The sequence below is a fragment of the Pleurodeles waltl genome, chromosome 9 (assembly GCF_031143425.1).
Source record: "Pleurodeles waltl isolate 20211129_DDA chromosome 9, aPleWal1.hap1.20221129, whole genome shotgun sequence".
NCBI classification, from domain to species: domain Eukaryota; kingdom Metazoa; phylum Chordata; class Amphibia; order Caudata; family Salamandridae; genus Pleurodeles; species Pleurodeles waltl.
The window spans coordinates 494,060,069-494,081,362 of record NC_090448.1 but is presented as its reverse complement, the minus strand read 5'-3'; positions in this window follow the sequence as shown (position 1 = coordinate 494,081,362).

Here is a 21,294-nt window from a genome sequence, read left to right as displayed (position 1 = left end):
CCTCAGAGGCAGAAGAACTAGAAATATCGGAATATAAGTCCTGCACTAGATGGGAACCGGACTTCAAAGAAGACAACGTATCCACAATCAACTGCCTCTGTCTCTCCTCCTTTGCTACCCTTGTCTTCCAAGGAGGTGGGGAATGAGATAACCCCACTACAGCAGAGGAGAAGGAAGAGGAAGTCAGGGAGCTGGGGGAACATTGGCACCTCTTAGCAGAATGCTTCCCTCAAAGAAGCAGGTCCAGCCAATCACCAATCCAAGAACAAGCAACAATGGCACACCAGTAACAGCAACTCCTATATCACTGCTGCGGAACCCAAACAGCAGAGAAACCACGTGCACTGCCTAGGAATGTGGAAGCAGCAACCAAGCCACTGCTACATAAGGGTGGTAAAATGCAGCTGCGCTATGCCCAGAAACCGAGAAAATGCCCATGAAATGTAACATACCACAGGCAGTCACCGATCAGAGAGATGTGCTAAGAAAAGACCCCCCAAGCGGTGCCCCACATCCCCATTTATGAAGGGAGCGCCACTACACAAGACTAACCCGAGCATAAACCAACCCAGGCTCAGGGCTGGCACTCTCTGTGCAGGCATAGAAGAAAACTGTCAGGAGCCCCCAGTCACCACCCAGCAGTGCCGAGACATACCTGGAGACCAGACTGAGGCCAGCGCAATCCCACTATCACTCGGAGCTCCCATGGAGGTCAACGGGAACCTTAAAGTCATGCAGAAGGGGGGGTGGCAACAAGATGGAGGCGAAGCCCAGCATTCACCTCAACATTACCTGCAAATCCGTACCCAACAGGAAACAAAACAGGATCTCTCCCTATTGGTCGGGAGATTTATGCCTGACCAGGAGGGTGGGTGGGGCAAAGGTGTGTTGCCTGTTTTGTTTCCTGTTCGGGATAGGGGATATTCCTCAGGTTGTGAGGACTGGGTCAAGGACAAGGGATGTAGATGTAATGACTGCTCTATGCATGAGACCTCAATGTCAATCTGGAGGCACATGTTCAGGGCATTACCCACCCAGACCTCCTTTATGTATGTATGTCTATGTTTGCAACTTTAAACAGAGAAAACCAAAATTACAGCATGAGAAAGGTACAAGAAGGAACACGTTTTGTTTTGCTGTTTTACAAAGGGCACTTGGCGCAAGGGCATTAGAGCGCTTCATATGAGCACCAGATTAAATTACACAAGGTCAGATTTGTTTTTGTCACGGCGAGATAAAGTGAATTGACCAGAATCACAGGGTGTTGAATCAATGCCGAGGTTTAAACCTGGGTCCCCATTTCCATGTCATCAGCTCTGGCTGTTAGTCCACATCTCTTCCTTACAGGTTGGAAACAGAGAGTGGTAATTCCTTCTTACACTTTTCGAGTTGTACAGTTTACAGTTGATGTGGTAAAAGAAATTCCGAGGTATTAGTCACCTTGCATGTAAAAAACACAGGTGCTTCACCGTCATGACATCGCCCCTGGAGCTCCACGATGGAGCGTGTGCGTTTTCTTCACAGACCTGGGGCCATATCATGGTGATGTATTCTGCATTGTGCTATGCCAGTATAGAAGGAAAAGTGTGCATAAATTAACTGGAAATATCTCCCTCATGCATGTTTTTCGATAGGAGCGCTGCGAAACACAGAGGCAACTAGTGCCATGCGTTTCCGAGGACCGCTATTACAAAAACATGCATTAACTGAGAGATATTTTGAGTTAATAATTGCGCCCAGATCCCTTCTGTGGGTAGACAACGGCATCATCGTACGGCCCCTATACAGAGACACTGATATCAGTTCCAGCAAAGTATTAAAAACATATATACCTTGAAATCTGTCTTCTAGAAAGGTAAATACATTGTCTTTGAAGTTTAAGACGGCAGCCAAGACAGGGTGTCTCAAAGCCCCTGAGATTAACAGCTGTGGAATTTTTCAACAATCTGCCTGCTCCTATCGCAATGTTATCATATAAATAAAAAACAATAGAAAACAGGTGCGCACCTTTAAAGCAGATAAGCCGCACTACTCGGGGGGCACAGACAGCAAGCTTCCCAGAGCCACCAGAAATCCACTTTAATCTCGTCATGTGGCGTGCACCTGTGGTTTCTCAACAAAACCATTCGTTTGGAGGATCTCAGCCAGTCTTTGAATTTGTGCTTTGAACTAAGCTTTTATGTTTTTCTTGTCTTAGTTCTCTTGTTAGTTTGTTGTTAACAATGAATTAACAAGAGAGTTTAAACAATTTAAATGCTGTTTTGCAACACATTTTTTATTCTTACCATAAAAGTTAAAAAATGGTTAGTGCTGACATGTCCTGCTCCCACCTACTAGGGCAGCCTACATTTTCTGACAAAGAAAAAGTAATTTTGTTGCATATATTTCTGACTTTTATAGTAGTTACACACGGATAACTGCAGATTTGGGAAGTAAAAGGAAATCAACGAATTAAAAAAGACACATGGTTATGACCTTAATTATAACACTCGTGGCAGGGTGAGGATAGGGAGGAAAGGACAATATGAGACAAATATTGTGGAAAGATCCTCACAACTTATCTATAATATTTAATTTCTCTGACTGATATGTTCTTATATTTCTCATCAGTCTCAATGTCTACATTATTAACAGTGAAGGAGAGCAAAATATTAAAAATAAACAGATGCGCTTGGTACATTTAACAGGCTGGTAATAAAAATGCTAAATATGTAGAAGTCCATGGAATGGCTGTATACTTTCTACTTGAAATTCCTCCTTTTTGTCCTTGTAAATGTTAATCATGTGATACCTGCTGGGGGAAATTAGGCACCGCACTTCCGTTGCTAGGTAACATAGTCTTGGAATGAGCCACATGTGTTTACTGAGACAATACTAGGGGAGGCCCGTTTCTGAAATTGGTTGTTACCAGTTCTTGGACAGAGCGTTCTGCAAGTTTTAAGGTAATGGCAAGTAATTAAGATGTCTGAATGCCGTGCAATAATTTGGATGCATTTGCAAGTATAATGAGATTGTCTTCTTTGAAAACAGTGACTTCCTATGTTTCTTCTGTGAATCCCTGTTCCCGTTCACCAACCAGTCAAGATCTGCACCGAATCGATGCTTTATGAAACATAGATTTTCATTTTTTACAGGTGGTCACATTCATGTTGTTATTAAATGCGATTAGCACTTTGTATGCAATCATAATTAGTGGCCTAGCCTGTATTCCGAAGGGAATTGCTTGGCACAGGACACATTGGGATTTATTAGTTGGGAAAAATATCACACATCAATTTCAATAGAATTGATGCTCTTGTAATATAAATGCAATGGCAGAAGAAAAAAAGGACCGGTTGGGATGTCTCAGTTTAATAAATTGTACCATAAAAAATCAAGGTGGCATAACCTATCAAGTCCACCAACTCAATGTTCAGCGTTTGGTGAATGGATAAAAGAGTGACGACAGAGCATTAATTCCAAATACTCAAAAAAGTCCTATTTAAATATTTTTTAGAAATCAATTCAATTTAACAATCGATGACTACATTGTCAACAAAGTTTCAACCCTAGTTGCAGAATGCAGCACACATAGAAAGAGCAAAACGCCAATAATGATTGTTTATGTGCAGGAAGGAACACCTTCCTGCACATAAACAATCATTCCCTGCAACGCAGGCACCCTTGCACTATTGTGCAAGGGTGCCTGCGTTGGCACAAAGCAGCTGATTTTAGCATCAGCGCAGGGGGAGAGGACAGTAATGCACTGGATTTTGTAGATAGGGCACATTTTTGCCCTTTCCTGGTGGTGCAGGGCGGCCTTGCTGCGCCATCTGGCACCACAGTGCCTTGTAAATAAGCCCTTAAGTGTCAAACTACTGCAAATACACTTTCATAAGGCACTGTAAACCCCCCAGAGTTAAAAAGCACAGCAATCTATGCTGAGTAAAAGCATTGCAAACCATGTAGGGCAAAGTAATATAAACAGTAAAGCCCGTATTTATGCTTTTTAACGCGCAGCATTTGCGTCATTTTTTGACGCAAAAGCGGCGCAAACTTACAAAATACAATTGTATTTTGTAAGTTTGCGCCACTTTTGTGTGAAAAAAGGATGCAAATGCGGCGCTAAAAAAGTATAAATACGGGCCTAAGATTGTTACTGGTTGTATGTCAGGCTATTGAACATGAAAATATTGTACTACAAGACTCTCTTTGCCAAAATATCGACTACCAAAATACCAAGAAATTAAGGGTGTCATTACAACCTTGGCGGGCAGCTGAAGCCGCCCGCCAAGGTTGGACCGCCAAGTGGCCGCCAATGCGGCCGCACTCCCGCCGCGGCCATAATGAGATCCCCGCTGGGTTCCGCCCGCCGGGCCAGTGGGAATCTCGGCCGCAACACAGGAGCCGACTCCAAATGGAGCCGGCAGTGTTGCGGCTGTGCGACGGGTGTAGTTGCACCCGTCTCGCTTAGTGCAGGGGCCCCCAGGGGCCCCCGACTCCCCTTTCTGCCAGCCTTTTCATGGCGGTTCTTACTGCCATGAAAAGACTGGCGGGAGGGGGACTCATAATCCCCTGGGCAGCGCTGCAAGCAGAGCTGCCCTGGAGGATTACTCCCACCGGGACAAAAGTGTCGGGAAACCGCTGGTCCCGGGGGTGCGACCCCCCCCTCCTGGAAGCACTGCCAGCCTGTTGGCAGTGCTTCCTCCAAAACAGCCCTGGCGGTCGAAGACTGCCAGGGTTGTAATAACCCCCTAAGTACTTAAAGGAAAGTATACATTTACTATTATGTTCCCTAGCTACCTACCCTGAATTTTTATTTCAAGTACATATATGTGGAGTTAAAGTACCATAGAACTAAACTTGCCTATATATACTTACCTTCATAATGTGTTTCTACTCAATATTCTGGATTCAATATTTTGGTACCACAATAATTAAAACTCGATATTTAGCCAGTATACATGATTACCATGTGAGTGAAAGGGAAGGTGGATGTATAATCCCAAAAATAGTAAAGTGGAACAGCAGATTGTGTGAAAATAAGATTAGAAACATTCACTGACAAAGGCAATAGGGCTGGACAATAAAGCAAATTGAGAAATACCCTGTCTAGACCTATCAAGCTGACATACATTTGTATACATGCATGTATGCTTGTACATGCACCCTTCCATGGTTTTGCACACAGATATAGGCCCTCATTATAACCCTGGCGGTCGTGATAAAGTGGCGGTAATACCGCCAACAGGCTGGCGGTAACTACCGCCAAATTATGACCATGGCGGAAAGATCTCAGATAGACAGCCACTTTATCACACCGACCGCCCGGGGCGGATACAACAGCCACCATGGCGGTAGCCTCCTACAGCCAGGTGGAAATCAATGTTCTGCCCACCATATTATGACCCCTGAAACCGCTACCTTTTCTGGGGCGGTACCAACAACAGCAAAATCCTGGAGGAAACTGAGCTCAGAAGTGAAAGGACTCACCTTTGGAGACACAGGGAACAACCACGACGCCATGGAGCCCGAGCTGCAAATCCTTCCCATGATATTTTACTTCCTGCTCCACCACGAACACCAACGACGGCAAAGACGACCACAGTGAGTACAGCCGCCTAGCACCCAGGGGGGAGAAGAGTGACACACACATGTACCATACACACACTGCCACCCGCACCACCAACACCAAACACACAATCAGATGCAGTAAGAAAACATATTTACCCTGTACCCCTCAGGAATAATGCAAGGACAACACGAATAGATGAAAGTGAGTGTAATAATATAAATACAGTAAAAATATGAACATTCAATCTAAAAGTATATACATATGTACAGTTCAGGGGACACTGCCCAGTCCTCATTGTGCACGGGCCAATGGGCCACATGACAGAGTCCAAGGCCCCGCCTGTCTCCTGCACCAACATGGAGAGAACACTGCATGGGCGTCAGTTGGAAAATAGGCAGGCACCTCAGGGGGACGGGTAACAGGGGGGAGCACCTCAGCCGGCAGATGGAAGAAACCCACTGGTTCTGGATGGGGCAACATGCCCTGTGCTTGGTCCTGGGGAGTGCAAGGCCACAGTCTCTCTTTTGGATGACTAGCCCGCATGATCTGGATGGGGCAACATGCCCTGCGCTTGGTCCTGGGGAGTGCAAGGTCACAGTCTCTCAAGTGGGTGAGTTGCCCACATGCTCTGAAGGGGACAACATGCCCTGCACTTGGTCCTGGGGAGTGCAAGACCACAGTCTCTCAAGTGGGTGATTTGCCCACATGCCCTGGAGGGGGCAACATGCTCTGTGCTTGGTCCTGGGGAGTGCAAGGCCACAGTCTTTCAAGTGGGTGACTTGCCCACATGCTCTGGATTGGGCAACATGCCCTGTGCTTGGTCCTGGGGAGTGCAAGGCCATAGTCTCTCAATGGGTGACTTGCCCACATGCTCTGGATGGGGCAACATGCTCTGTGCTTGTCCTGGGGAATGCAAGGACACAGTCTCTCAAGTGGGTGACTTGCCCACATGCTCCGGATGGGGCAAAATGCCCTGTGCTCTTGATCCTGGGGAGGATGTGTTGAATGGGTATCATACCCACTGGTTCTGGAGGGGGCATCGTGCCCTGTGATTCAGATCCTGGGGAGGATGGGGTGAGTGGGTGTCATACCCACTGGTTCTGGAGGGGGCATTGTGCCCTGTGCTTCTAATCCTGGGGAGTGCAAGGTCACAGTCTCTCAGGTGGGTGTCATACCCACAGGATTTGCAGGGGGCAGGCCACACAACAGCCCATGGAGGCAGGTCTACAGACCGTCCGCCGGCGGTAATGGCTGCTCAGTGGTGGTAGTGGTGCTGCTGGTGGTGGCAGTTGTCGGGGGAAGCTCCTGCCCATCCCCTGCAGCCTCGGACGGCTGCCCACTGCTGGTGGTGGTGGTGCTGCTGGTGGGGGTTGTGGGGAGAAGCTCCTGCCCATCCCCTGCAACCTTGGACAGCTGCCCACTGCTGGTGGTGGTGGTGCTGCTGGTGTTGGTGGTGGCGGTTGTGGGGGGAAGCTCCTGCCCATCCCCTGCAGCCTCGGATGGCTGCACTACCATGGTTGGTGGTGGGGGCGCCGACTGAGTCCCAGCACCAGGCCCCTTGTCCTTCCTGCCTGCTGGTGCAGGCCCATTGCCCTTCATGGTAGCAGCTGTGGATTGCTCCTTGCTCTTGTTTGCAGCACTTTGGGCAGGCTTCTTGGGGATGGCACCCATTCTTTGAGACTGCCTGGTCCCTGGAACCTTTACCACCACAAGTGGGTGTGGACACTACTGGGCCCGTGGACTGGGTGGCTCAGGTGATTGCCTGGGTTTTTGCCACCCTGGCCAGACGTGAAGGACGGGGGTAGGGAAGGGGTCAATGGTCGAGAGGAAAAGCTGCTTAGTGTCAACACCAGGACAGTGCACGCTCTACGGGCATCTAGAATGCAAAAACCCAACACTTGCAAGATAAAGTAATTTTTTGCATTGTGATGATATGTTATTGTTTAACCTTTTGCATTGCAGAATTCCATCCAAAAGATTCATTTTTAAGGTGCTTATAAATACTGTACATTTACAATGTATTGCTGCAGACATTCAGAGTGTGTTAGGGTGTGGTCCCTTTCCAGGGCCTTCTGGAGACTTTCCCTGCAACATGCCTGGGCGTGGTTCTAGGCTGGGCCAAGACTCTGTAAAAGAGAGTCAGCCCAACTTCCAGTGCTCACTATTCAGAGGTCCCGGTGCAGAGCAGCACCTTCTTCCTGAGCTCCTGTCCCGGCGGCCTATTTGGATTTTCCAGTCTTCTGCACTCATCTCTCATTAGTGATCACTGTTTCCAGGCGGTAAGACGGTGTTTGGACATTTCCCAACACCGTAATTGAGAATCTTCATATTCTTGCTTTTAATTCTTAAATGAATAACAGATTACTTGTGCGCTGCCATTTTTTGACATTTGTATAGTGGTTTGCAAATAGGGAGGACGCGCAATTTATTTCATAAAGATTTGACTTCGTTATTACATTATTGTTCATTGCGCGCTGATATTTCTTGACATTTACATGATGTTTTACGAGTTGGCAAGACGTGCAACTCGTTTCATGAGCATTTAACTTTGTTGTTCATTGCGCGCTATCTTTTCTTGACATTTACATGGGGCCATTCGAATCGGCGAAACGTGCAATTCACTTCTCGTGTGTAATTCATGCTGTTCATTGTGCGCTATCATTTTTTGGCATTTACATGGTGGCATTCGAATCAGCAACACGCGCGATTCTTTCCTTGAGTGTTTTTTCATGTTGTTCATTGTGTGCTACTATTTCTTGGCATTTGTATGGTGGCATTTGAATCGACAAGACGCGCAATTCTTTCCCTGAGTGCTTTTCATGTTGTTCATTGTGTGCTACTATTTCTTGGCATTTGTGCGCTACCATTCTAAGACATTTTATTGGTAGCATTTCAAGTTGACACGTCGCGTGGTTTATTCCTTGAATCTACGTTGTGTGATTCATGGTGCACAAACCTTTATGGTGTTTAATACTCATATCAAAATCTGCAATGTGCGCAATTTACTTCCAAATGTTTTTTCTGAGATGAACACAACAATACCAGAATTTTACATGTAATGCTGTGTGTTCCTGATATCTATTCATAAAAGGAGATTCATATGGTTGTTTAGAAATTGCTCAGAGTGTTTCCTGATTCTCATGCTAAAGAAAGTACTTGAATCTGAAAGTCCTATTTAACTTTTCCTGTTTCCTCCTCAGGTATTCGGTCATCTAAAGCCTGGTCAGTTTTAGGATTATTCCAGGGTTGTTCATGTTTTTTTCGGAAAAGACGAAGCTTAGAGTTGTAGCATGGTACTGATTTCATGAGATGTAATTTTGATGTTGTGTTTTAACCTTTTGCTTCCTACAGGTCTCCTTCCCATCTGTTCCCGTCCTAATCCCCTTTTCCCCACTTGGACTCTCTTAGACTCTGTGATAAATCTAATCAGAGTATTGGACCTGTCTTGTGGTGGAAGTGTTGGGAACGTGCACGAACCCCGAGGATCTGGTGACTCTGACACTTATGGACATTGGGACAGGAAGAGGGAGAAGGTTTGGGAGTGGAGGAAGAGGGAGTGGTTGTGGGAGGTGTCTGTCTGCTGTGTTTGGGTGCAGGTGCATGGGCTGGTTGCTGTTGTGAGGTGGGTGGCTGTTGGGTGTCTGAGTGCTTGCGTTTGTGTACCTTGGGAGGGGGTACAGACACAGTGGGAGAGGACACAGGGGACGTGTGCATGGCTGTTGTAGTGGTGTCTGCAACTGAAGTGTGTGTTCTGCTAGGTGTGGTGGTGATGCTGTTAGTGGATGATGGTGTAGTGCATGCAGTTGTGAGTGTAGACGCAACTGGGAGGGAGGTGGAGGAGGAGGAGGTGGGGGACATAGTGGAAATTGAGGATGTTGGTATGTCTGAAACTGGATGGTGTTTGTGTGTGTGCCTGTGGGATGAAGTGTGGTGCTTGTGTTTGCCTGTGACACTCTTGGGTATTGTCCTGTGTGCATGCTCGCCTGCCTGTGTGCTTGAGATAGGTTGGGGTTGAGGGGCATGGTATTGGGAAGAGGAAGTTGGAGTGTGGAAACAGGGACAATGGCTGCCATCAGAGAGGATGCCAGAGCCCGGATTGATCTCTGGGCCGCCAAGCCAGTGTAAATGCCCTCCAGAAATGCATTGGTCTGTTGCATTAGGTATGCCCGCCCCTGGGTGACATTCACAATGGTTGACTGCCTAACAGAGATGGTTCTCAGGAGGTTAATAGCCTCCTCACTCTGGGCAGCAGGGCTCACTGGGGCAGGGCCTGAGGTGCCTGGGGCGAAGGAGATGCCCACGCTCCTGGGTGAGCAGGCACGGGCAACTCGATGAGGAGCTGCTGGTACGGGGTGGCGGCTGTAGCTGGGGTGGTCACAGAAGTGTCCGCCACCACCAGGGATCTCCCATCGGTGTCCAAACTGTCCCCTCAAGTTCCGCCGTGGTGCTCCTCTCGCCCTCCGTCCCACTGGTGTCATCACCGTCGGTGGACTCTGCCTCCTGGATCCTGTGGGATGCAGCTCCCTCCATTGCCGGTGCCTCTGCACCTCTGCCAGATGATGCTAATGCACATACGGACAGGATGACAAAACAAAAAGGTGGGGAGAGACAAAAGATACACCTGGTCAATGGCTGCATCAACACCACTGTTGGCTTACATACCACCCTCACATTCAGGGAACAGGCCTACGCACTATGCAATTCACTATCAGTACCAATGCTAGCCACCAAGGCATGGGGAGTGACACATACCACCAATTGCAGCATACCTGGGACCCACACCTCCCTTCCCAGTAGAGGATGCCTACAAGCTAGGTAGGAGGAATATCAAATCTGAACCCTGCCCAACATGGGACCTTCTCTGTAATGTCCGGCCTGGCCTAGGGGCACCCACAGACACACATCCACCACCGGGATACCACCCCACCAGGCGTACGTTGTAATGATGGGCACTGTACTCACCCCCTTGTGGTTGCTGTGATGCCCTCAAGTGCCCATCCAGCTCAGGATAGGTCACTGCCAGTATGCGGGCCATCAGTGGGATCAGGGTTCGATGGGCTCCCCTTCCTTGTTGGAAGGCCATCCCCAGCTGGGCCTGCGCCGCCTTCCATGCCCAGCGTCTCAGGTCCTCCCACCGTTTGAAACAGTGGGTGCTCCGCCTGCCATAGACGCCCAGGGTACGCACTTCCTTGGCGATAGCACGCCATATACCCTTCTTTTTATGGGTGCTGACCTGCAGAGAAAGACACACAGGGGAAGCTATTAGTCAGACCGTCATGCTTGTTACACATATGGCCCACCCTACCCCTTCACATCGCCATTTGCACACACAGGGCCCAGCACACAAGCTGCACTCCACCCAACCCCCCAACACGAGGCCTTTCCACATACCACTCTAGTGCATTCATGCCCCATGCATCGTGCTCACAGTGGACTCACCTGTTGGTCTGGAGGCCCATACAGCAGTCCGTACTGGGGTAGGACCCCATCCACCAGTCTCTCCAACTCCTCTGAGGTGAAGGCAGGGGCCCTTTCCCCAGTCACACACGCCCTGGTAGGTCCCAGACACAGGTAACAGCAGCACATGCAGTGTAGGTCCTCTCCTGTTGAAGGTCAGGTAGCAAGTGAGAGAACAGATAGAAAACGGTAGTGACATCTGTGGAGGTGGATACCGTCACCGCTGGCGAACATCACCATTGGCCACTGTACCCAATAGGGGCCTATATTATCCAATGAGGAGTAGCATGGCAGTTCACGACTGCCTCCCACAACTGCGCACAACGTCAGTGGAATTACCTCACTTCCACCTGTCCCTGCACACAGGACAGGCGGATGCCATTTCATGGGGGGTGGGACAGGCCCTGGATTATAACTGCATCACAGTTCACAATTGGACATACAGGACAAATGCTACTTAACCATTTCATATTAACATCATGCATTGTACTGTTGTGGCTACAATGTTCAGTTTGTGACTGGCTCCTCACTCTCTTGTCCCTTAGACTGAAACCGCTGTGTATGAATATGAGGTGGAAACATACACCCGTGTACAGACCCTTGGTGGACTTGGCAACAATGGAGGACAGGCACATTATCCTCACCTACAGACTTGACAGGGCCACAATCACGGAGCTGTGTGCTCAACTGGAGCATGACCTGATATCTGCTATCTGTCACCCCACTGGGATCCCCCCTCTGGTGCAAGCTCTATCAGTGCTCCATTTCCTGGGAACTGGTTCTTTCCAAGTGACAGTGGGCTTGGCAACAGGAATGTCACAGCCAATGTTCTCAATAGTGCTGACCAGATTGTTGTCTGCCCTGATAAAACACATGTGCAGCTACATTGTATTCCCCAGGGGGATGATTTGGCCACAGTGAAGGCTGACTTCTATGCAAAGGGACATATCCCCAACATAATTGGGGCAATTGATGGAACACATATTGCATTTGTACCCCCCCGCCAAAATGAACAGGTATTTAAAAATCTAAAGAGTTTTAATTACATGAATGTCCAGATGGTGTGCCTGGCGGACCAGTACATCTCCTATGTCAATCTAAGTATCCTGGGCCTGTGCATGATGCCTTTATCCTGAGGAATACCAGCATCCCAAATGTGATGGCCCAACTACAGAGGAACAGAGTGTGGCTAATAGGTGAGCCCTGGTTCCAGCCCAGTGGATGTTGGTGTATGGGTATGGTGTAGGCCAAATGGGATGGTGTGTGGCTAAATGTTGTCCCTCCATATTTGCAGGTGACTCAGGTTACCCCAACCTATCATGGCTACTGACCCCTGTGAGGAATCCCAGGACAAGGGCAGAAGAACATTATAACGAGGCACATGGGCGTACAAGAAGGATTATAGGACGTACCTTTGGCCTCCTGAAGGCCAGGTTTCGGTGCCTCCATCTAACAGGTATCCCTGTGCTACTCACCCAGGAAGGTCTGCCAGATCATCGTGGCATGCTGTATGTTGCACAACCTTGCCTTGAGACGCCATGTGCCTTTTCTGCAGGAGCATGAGGCTGGAGATGTCCGTGTGGCAGCAGTGGACCATGTGAACAGTGAGAATGAGGAGGCAGAGGATGAAGATGAGGACAGCAGAACTGCAGTGATAAGACAATACTTCCAATCATACACAGGTAGGACAGTGTTACTTCATCTTTCATTGACATTTTCCTGTTTATCTTTGTCACTGGCATGCTGTTTTTTCCCACATCTATACCCACTCACTGTACCCTTTGGTAACTCATTTTGCAGTTGTTGGTGCCCCACTATAGCTCCTGGTGTGATCACTGCAGCCAACTACAGGTCTTCTAATGTGAACATTACTGTACATTTGAAATGCAATGTTTGAACCTAGTTAAACGAATACATACTTGAAAAATGTAACATACTCCATACTTGTATTTTTTCCAAGGGTGTTTATGTAAGTGCTAGGGAGTCGAAGGGCAAGTGCATTGGGCTGGGGTGATGTTGGAGGAAAATCCAGGGTATAGTTCCAGTCTATTTGGTGCACAGGAGCATTGTCCATGGGGACATAGGAAGGGGAGCAATGGCAGTTCAAGGTGGACCGGGTGGTTCACCTTTTGTAGGGGAGGGGTGCTGGTGGCCTGTTGGTCCAGTGGCTGGGCCTCCTGTCCACTAGCAGTAGCGGAGGTGGAAGGCAGTTCAGATGTCTGGCTAGTGGCAGAGGCCCGCTGTTCTGATGCTGCCTCTCTCATAATGTTGGCCATGTCTGCCATCACCCCTGCAATGGAGACCAGGGTGGTGTTAATGGCCTGCAAGTCCTCCCTGATCCCCTGGTACTGTCCCTCCTGCAGCTGCCTGTTCTCCTTCACGTTGGCCAGGATCTGGCCCAGCGTATCCTGGGAATGTTGGTATGCTCCCAGGATCTCGGAGAGTGCCTCCTGGAGAGTCAGTTCCCTGGGCCTGTCCTCCCCCTGGCGCACAGCACTCCTCCCAGTTTCCCTGTTATCCTGTGCCTCTGTCCCCTGAACCATGTGCACACTGCCACTGACCCCAGGTCCCTGAATGTCTTGGGTATGAGGGCTGCCCTGGGGTTCCTGTAGTGGTGGACACACTGCTGATTGATGTGTCCTGGGGACAGAGGTTTGGGTACTCTGGGTGGGTGCTGTGATGGTGTTTCCTGAGGGGGGAGGCTCTGTGGTTGTGTGTGACTGTGGCTGGGTTACCGACTGTCCAGAGGTCCCTGATGGGCCAGGTTGGACATCCAGATCCACGCGTCCAGAGTCGCTGCCATCGCTGTGGGCCTCTTCTGTGGGAGGACTGGATATTGCTGGCACCTCTTCTCCAGTGACGTTGGCTGCGGTACCTGTGGGGATGTGAATGCAGTGTTATTGTTTCTTTGTGTGACATATTGTGCATTGGTTACCCTCTTTGGTTGTATTCGCCCTGGCAGCTTTCACTTGTGTGAGTTGGTATGTGGTGGGCCAGCTGATTCTTTCTAGTGTGCAAGCTTTAGTGATAGGTGTTCATGCAGGTCTGTGAGTGGTGTCCATGCATTGGTGTGGCATGCAGGGCTTGGCATTGGGATGAGTGAGATGTGATGATGGAGTGTGTGGGAGGTGGTGGAGTGATGGGAGTAAGGGTGAGGGTGGTGGTATGTGATGGCATGAAGGTAGGGGAGTAGTAGTAGTAGAGAGTTGACTTACCAGAGTCCAGTCCTCCTGCTACTCCGGCCAGGCCCTCAGGATGCTTGATTGCCAAGACTTGCTCCTCCCATGTTGTTAGTTGTCGGGGAGGAGGTGGGGGTCCACCGCCAGTCCTCTGTACAGCGAGTTGGTGTCTTGCTGCAATGGAACGTACCTCCCCCCGTAGGTCGTTCACCTCTTCCTGATGTCATCCCTGGTTCTTGGGTGCTGTCCACGGTGTTGACTCCGTCCACGATTCTCTGCCATAGCTCCATCTTCCTAACAATGAATATCTGCTGCACCTGTGCTACAAATAGCTGTGGCTTTACTCTGCTAATTTGCTCCACCCTGACCCTTACCTCCTCCTCTGATAATCAGGGATGTCTTGTGGTGCCATGGGTGTTGTGTGAGTAGTGTGGGTGAGGGTGTGTAGGGTGATGTGCTGGGGTGTGTGATGGAAGGTGTGTGGGTGGTATATAGGTGAAGGTGGTGTGTGGCTATGGTTTTGTCTGTGGTCGTGGTGTCTGTCTCGTGCCAGTGGTTAGAAATGGTAAAGGGTTGTGGGTAATGTGGGTGTGTGTTTTATAGTGGTGTGGGTGTGTGGGTGTGGTGTGTGTATGGTTGTCAGGTGTGTGTCATTTGAATTATCCAATGTGGTGTTGTTTTGTAAGTGTGTACTGCCAATGGTTTACCGGTGTTGAATGTCTGCCGTGGAGATTCGTGGGTCATAATGTGGTGGGCGTAGTTCTGTTGGGGTAACGGTGTGGGTTCTGACACCGCCAGTTTATCACTGACCTTTGGTGTGGCAGAGTTGTGTCTGTGGCTGAATAGTGACGGATTGGTGTATGTGTGCCATAATATGGTGAGTGGATGTCCGCCACGGCGGTGGTAGGTTGGCGGCAGTCAGTGTGGAGGTAAGCGGGATTTTCCGCCAATGTCATAATGAGGGCCAGAGATACAAACCCAGAATTTGCAACCAGACACTACGTCACTGACTTAAACAATTAATAACCATGAACAGTGCAAAAGTAACTCTGAGTAAAAAAAGGCAAGGGCATGATAGGTTCATGCCAATTTCTTTAGATGCCACAAAAAATAAATTGTCTGTACATAAAGGATGACCCTTGTCTGGAGTTGTTGCCGCCTATTTTTTCTGTATACAAAAAATTTCACTTCAGCAACCACAGCCATCTAGACCTTCTGCAGTTCAACTTCTGCCCTGGGCATGGTGCCAAACTAAGGTGAAAAACACTTTAAAAACGTAATTGCCTGAGATACAATATCATTGTGAAGCTATTTATGAGTATGACTCTAAGGTTTCTCCTTCCATCAGCTGAGGAAAGTTAGGCAATATGTTTTACAGGAAAATAAGAGGCTATGGGTTGGTAAAGTACGAGGCCATTCACAACTTCAGGATTCCTGTCTTCCTGGGGTACCCTGAGAAAGGTTTCTAATTGCTACACCCACTGGTGTTGTCGCAGGAAAACAAAGCTGAAAAATATCTTTTTATAAGCATAGGTGTTCCAGTGAAGACATATGTTGCCCCTTTTAAAGCATAATAAAATCAGAAAGTAGGAAGAGGAAGAGGGCTGGCACTAGGTAGGCAGAGATTATAAAAGAGAGAAGGGATAAACAATTGAGGGACTCCCCCATATAGAATACCAGTTGTATACCTGCCAACTCTACCTCCCCAACTCTCAATAATCATTACAAACGATAAGAAGGGGATCCAGTGGCAGCTAGCATAGATTCCCTTCGAAGGTACATTTTGTGAATAATACTTGTATATTGATGATCAAATAGTTCATGTTACTTATAAATAACTTGCCCAAATTACTATGGACAGCACACTTTAAATTACTGATAAATGTTGTAGACTTTTCTAGATTGCTTTATTGCTCTGCTAACTTTTTAAAATGCAACTCAAACTAATCTTAAGAAGTTACAACCCCTTCAAAATTGCATAATTAGTACTGTTTGTGGTTAAAACATCCGACCATTGTCAAATCATCATAGGGTATTAGGGTGGGTACCTTTTAAGGAATGGATTAATTTCTGGATTTTGGTGCTGATACAGAACTGTGCATTGACAGAGGGCCAGATTATGAGGCTGGTGGTCCAAAGACCGCCATCCTTGCGGTAGCTGTTGGACTGCCATGGCTGTGGTGGTCCGACCGCCACATTATGAGGTTAGCGGGCAGAATTGCTGTAAGCTCTATTATGAACCAGCAACAATGCTGCCGCCCCTTTCCCACAGGGCTGACCTGCAGAAACCTTGGTTACTATTTTTTATGTACAAAGCCCATTCTAGGAGTCAGAAATGTTTTTTCCTGCTTGTGAAATTGGGTTTGTAGCCCATACAGTGTTGGAATGTGAAAGGTGTGTGAAAGAGTTGCACCTTCCAGAATGCGATTCAGTAACTTTTCTACTAATGGTTTTCAACTACATTTCCTTTGGTGATTCTTTAAAGGAGGTGGTTACTGATTCACCTTTGGGGATCAGGATGGCAGCCTCAGCAAGAGTAGGCAGTGGACAGCTTCTTCAGAAGTTTGCAAAAAAGGAAATCTTTATTTTCTGAAGGCAGCACCAGTTCCTTCAAGGATATTGCTTTGTTATAAAAATATGCACTTTCATCAGTCACCCTCATGGTTTAGCTTAGGTAATCATCCTTTGTGTTCAAATATTAGATGTGCCAAACTGCCCAAGTTAAATAATCCATTGCCATATAGCTTTATGTGATGTGCATTTGTGTGAAACTCAACATTGAATTAATATGTATGTCAGCTTGCCTACTTCCTGGCTGCCTGCCATCTTCGGTGTGTGTTGGGGTTTCACGGAATGTAGCACTGTACCTGGACGTAAAGTCTGGACCAAGCCTAAGACATGGTGAACCTATTGTACACTATCAACCTGTATATGATGATATTACTGAATGCCTTTTTATTGTGTATTAAGTATTATATCCTCTAGATTACTGAGCAGACGAAGGCAGAAAGTCTGTTTCTGAATAATGATCCTGGAAAAGGGTATTGTTGATAGATAGGAATAACATTTTCCATAGATTCTTGTACTTTTGAATTGGGGAATAAATACCTGGTCTCTACTCCACATGACAACCTTGAATGTCCCATGTATTTTCAAAGGTAGCATGAAAAGATCAAAAAGGTCCTTAGTACCTGGGGATTGTTTTCAAGGAAACATAGTGAAATTCACCAGTCTGCATTTTTTTAATCATTCAGGAGAGTAACTCCTTCATGGATTACAGTTAATCATTTCATTCTTTGATAAACCAACTGAAATTCTGATGCATTATTCACACTATCAGATACTGTTGACTGAATTTCTTGTGCTGTTTAATGTTATCCTACTTACTCAATAATAGGCCTAGGTCTAATTTTCAATTCCACTCAAGGAAATGGAGGAATTTGGCAACTCAGCGTTACTCTTTTAAGATGGAGTTCCCGACAAATTGTGCCTATTGCCACGTGGTGAAATTTGTTTTCCAAACAGACAACATGATGACAGTGGGAGCAACACAAGCTCCAGGAAGCAAGCTGACGAGTGCAAGTGAGATTTGGCATACCCTAAAATGATTACCAGTTTAATCAATCAATCAATCAATCAATCAATCGCATTTATAAAGCGTGCTACTCACCCATCAAGGGTCTCAAGGCGCTGGGGGGAGGGGTCAGTGCTCGAAGAGCCAGGTCTTGAGCTGCCTTCTGAAGGAGAGGTGGTCAGGTATGGCGCGAAGGTGGCTGGGCAGAGAGTTCCAGGTCTTCGCTGCCAGGAAAGAGAAGGATCTTCCTCCGGCGGTGGCTTTGCGGATGCGGGGTACGGCTGCCAGGGCCTGTCCGGTGGAGCGCAGAGTGCGCGGAGGGGTGTAGAAGGAGACGCGGTTGTTGATGAGTTTGGGTCCAAGGTTGTGAAGGGCTTTGTGTGCGTGGGTGAGTAGTCGGAAGGTGATCCGCTTGTTGACGGGTAGCCAATGGAGTTTTTTCAGGTGTCCGGAGATGTGGTGGTGGCGAGGGATGTCCAGGATGAGTCTTGCGGCAGCGTTCTGGATCCGTTGGAGTTTCCTCTGCAGCTTGGTGGCGATGCCGGCGTACAGGGTGTTCCCGTAGTCCAAGCGGCTGGTGACGAGGGCGTGGGTGACGGTTTTCCTGGTGTCGGTGGGGATCCAGCGGAAGATCTTGCGGAGGGTGTTGAAGCATGCCGAGGTCACCGAGTTCACCTGTCTGGTCATGGTGAGGGAAGAGTCCAGGATGAAGCCGAGGTTGCGCGTGTGGTCGGTGGGTTGGGGAGTGCTGCCTAGGGCGGGGGGCCACCAGGAGTCGTCCCATGCGGTGGGAGTGGGGCCGAGGATGAGGACCTCCGTCTTGTCTGTGTTCAGTTTCAGACGGCTGTCTGTCATCCAGTTCGCCACTTCCTTCATTCCTTTATGTAGTTTGGTCCTGGCTGATGTGGGGTTGTTAGTGAGGGATAAGATGAGCTGGGTGTCGTCGGCGTATGATATAAGGTCGAGTCCGTGTTTGCGTGCGATGTTCGCCAGTGGGGTCATGTAGACGTTGAAGAGAGTGGGGCTGAGGGAGGATCCTTGAGGTACGCCGCAGATTATCTCCGTGGCTGTGGATCTGAAGGGGGGCAGGCGGACTCTCTGAGTCCTTCCGGAGAGGAAGGAGACGATCCATTCCAGGGCCTTGCCTCTGATGCCGGCGTTGCTGAGGCGGCGTATCAGGGTGCGGTGGCAGACCGTGCCGAAGGCTGCAGAGAGGTCCAGGAGTATGAGGGCCACGGTCTCTCCCTTGTCGGTCAGGGCTCTGATGTCGTCCGTGGCTGCGATGAGGGCGGTTTCGGTGCTTTGGTTGGCCCTGAAACCGAACTGTGTGGGGTCAAGTGAGTCGTTGGTTTCCAGGGCATTGGTGAGTTAAGCGTTGACGATTTTCTCAATCACTTTGGCGGGGAACGGCAGGAGAGAGATGGGCTGGAAGTTCTTGAGTTCGGTGGGGTCTGCTGTAGGTTTCTTTAAGAGGGTGTTGAGCTCTGTGTGTTTCCAGCTTTCCGGGAAGGTGGCGGCGGTGAGGGAGGCGTTGATGACGTCTCAGAAGTGCGGTGCGATGATGTCGTCGGCCTTGTTGTAGATGTGGTGCGGGCAGGGGTCCGATGGGGATCCGGAGAGGATCGAGTTCATTACGCGGGTGGTCTCCTCGGTGGTGGTAGGGTTCCAGGTGAGGATGGTGGTGGTGTCGGTGGAGGGTTCCGGGGGGGGGGGCTCGTGTCGGCGGTCGGGAAGCTGTTGTATATGTCGGTGATCTTGTGGTGGAAGAAGGTTGCGAGGGAGTCGCAGAGGTCCTGTGAGGGAGGGATGGAGTTGTTTTCTGCTTCCGGGTTGGAGAGCTCATTGACAATGCCAAATAGTTCCTTGCTGTTGTGGGCGTTGTTGTCAAGTCTGCTCCGGTAGGCTGTTTTTCGTGCGGCGCGGAGGTGTTGGTGGTGTTGGCGGGTGGCGTCCTTGAGAGCTGACATGTTCTCTTCGGTCTGGTTAAGGCGCCACGTCTTCTCGCGGGCGCGGCATTCTTTCTTGGAGTTTTTGAGGTCGGGGGTGAACCAGGAGTTTTTCTTGTGGTTGTTGGTGCTGGCTTGAGTCTTCAGGGGGGCCAGGAGGTTGGCGCAGTCAGAGATCCAGTTTGTGAGGTTGTTGGCGGCTACGTTGGGGTCGGTGGTGCTGGTGGGTTGGTTCTGGGAGAGGGTTGATGCGAGCTGTTCCGTGGTGATACGATTCCAGTGTCTTCTTGGTGGTTGCTGGGTGTGGTGGAGCACGGTGGTCTTCTTGAAGATGAAGTGGACGCAGCTGTGGTCCGACCAGGTGAGTTCGGTGGTGTGGCTGAAGGTGATGTGTTTGCTGGAGGAGAAGATGGGGTCGAGCGTGTGTCCGGCGTAGTGGGTGGGGGTGTTGACTAGCTGATTCAGTCCCAGGTTGGCGAGGTTGTCCAGTAAGGCGGTGGTGTTGTTGTCGGTGAGGTTCTCCAGGTGAAAGTTGAGGTCTCCTAGGAGGATGTAGTCGGTGGATGAGAGTGCGTGAGGTTTGACGAAGTCTGCGATGTCTTCGCTGAACTTGGTGCGAGGTCCTGGTGGTCTGTACATGAGGGTGCCTCTGAGGGTGGTTTTGGGGTCGCTGTGGATCGTGAAGTGGAGGTGTTCGGCGTCGGGGAGTGAGTGGTCGGTGTCGGTCGAGATGCGGATGGAGTTTTTGTGTGCGATGGCGATGCCTCCTCCGATGCGGTTGGTGCGGTCTTTCCGGATGATTTTGTAGCCGTCGGGGATGGCTATGTCGGGTGCCGAGGTGGGGTTTATCCAGGTCTCGGTGAGGAAGGCGATGTCCGGGTTCGTAGAGTTGATGAGGTTCCACAGTTCGATGGCGTGCCTGTGGATGGATCGGGTGTTGACCAGGATGCAGTGGAGGTTGTTTCCGGGGGAGTGGTTCTTGGCGGGAGCGGAGTGGGTCCGGAGGCAGGTGAGGCGGCAGTTGCTGCAGGTGAAGGGTCCGAGGGTACGTTTCGGGGTGGCGCGGTAGCAGCCCGGCGTGCGCCGGGGTTGAGGTTGGCGAGGAAGGCGGAGTCGTAGGTCAGGCGGGCGCGCGGGGGCCAGGGGTTCGGGCGCTGGGAGCGGTCCAGGCGCGGACGGGCGCAGACAGGCTTGCCTTAGGCGCGCCTTCGGTGCACCAGCGGCGCGCCCGCTGCGCAGCCTCGCAGCGGCCGCCATATAAGGGGTAGCCGGGGAGGCGGGGACAGCTGGGAGGGCGGGTAGGGGGGAAAAAGAGCGGGAAAAGCGGCGAAGGGCCTCGGGGAGGCGAGGAGGCCCAAAAAAGCGGAAAAGTACCTAGAAGGGGTACAAAAAAACGGAAAAGCGAGAGAAGAACGACAAAAAGCGGCGGAAGGACGGAGGGGGACAGCGGGGGCACGAGGGGCAGCAGGCGGACAGGGATACAAAAAGCAAGGGGAGCGCGATCACAACGGGGAAAGCAGGCACTCAGGGATACAGAAGGCAAGGGGAGCGCGGTCACACGGGGAAAGCAGGCACTCTGGGATA